The sequence below is a fragment of the Pteropus vampyrus genome, unplaced genomic scaffold (genome assembly GCF_000151845.1).
Source record: "Pteropus vampyrus isolate Shadow unplaced genomic scaffold, Pvam_2.0 Scaffold218, whole genome shotgun sequence".
In the NCBI taxonomy this organism is placed as follows: Eukaryota; Metazoa; Chordata; class Mammalia; order Chiroptera; family Pteropodidae; genus Pteropus; species Pteropus vampyrus.
The window spans coordinates 330,769-332,149 of record NW_011888999.1 but is presented as its reverse complement, the minus strand read 5'-3'; positions in this window follow the sequence as shown (position 1 = coordinate 332,149).

Genomic DNA, 1,381 nt, shown 5'->3' with positions numbered 1-1,381 from the left:
TCCATATATGCCAATAAGGGGAAATGAGAACATAAAGTGGCTTGTCTGCTTAGCTAAGGAATTATAATAGGTTTTTTTTTTCTTTTTCTTTTTATAGAAATTATGGAGTCAGTGAATCCTGCAACTGTATTTCTATCTTCTTACATAATCATGAGTTATTTCTAGGCAGTTCTTTCTTATTCTTTATGTATTCACATGGACAATTCCTTGTAGTAACGTGCCTCAGTACTACTAGAAGCTTAAATCAATCTTTGAATAGTGATCAAGATGCTTAACTAGATCGACTATTTCATAAAGGTAAAAACAATCTTTCTTTTCTTATTTTTGAAACCGCCACATGCCTAGTAGATATTTACAAATGGGTGATTTCTCTTTTCTAAGATTTTATATATTTTATCCTACCAAGTTAAGAATTTCCTATGGACTTGTACCAAGATATTGTAACCATAACTGTTATGAAATTCATGTTAATAGTTAGAGCAATAGAAATTAATCAAATTAACCTTTATTGAGCATTTATTACATCTAAGGCACTGTATTAAACATACATCATCTCTTTGAATACTAGCATGTGCTTTATATGTAATGCATACTTATTAACCCCATTTTATAAATGAGGAACAACAGGCCTTGAGAGATTAAATGCTTCCTTAAAGTTTTATCTAATGAGTGGCTAATCATAAATTCAAACTGGCATTTTAATGTTAGAGTTTATTCATTATGCTATGCTGTTTCTCAGGACTTTCCAAACATACCTTTCAAGTTCATTGAAAGTCCATTAGGCTGTTTTTATGTAAATGAGTAAAGAACATTAAGACAATCAAAGGGAAATGACATTTTATTTGCATGGTTGATGAGAACAGCAGCAGCAAAAAATCTTAAGATGTTTGTTTAAAATGCATATATTCTGTTTTTTTTTTTTACTTTAGATTTGTGATTATCATTAAAAGACTGTTCCCTTTTTTTCCCTCAGTCCTCAATTCCCTGAATATCTCTCTTCACTAGGAGATAAAAGCAACCATACAAACAAGCTTACTATGGCATTTAATCATTTAATCGACAATCGACAATTATTTATTAGCAAACTCCTCTGTGTGTATAACTGTGTAGGCTATAGAGAATGTAATAATAAAATTCTTCTGAAGAGTTGTATTGATTAGTATAGGAGTAAGATGAAAGCAAGAGAATATACTGCTTGTCATACAGTCAGCATTTAGTAAAATTTATTGAATGAATGAATGAATGAATGAATGAATGAATGAGGAAGAAAGTGTTAAGGAGTGTATTAGTTTCTTAGGGCTGCCTTATCAAAGAACCACAAAATGAGTGACTTAAAACAACAGATATTCATAGTCTCACAGTTCTGGAGGCTAGAATCTTG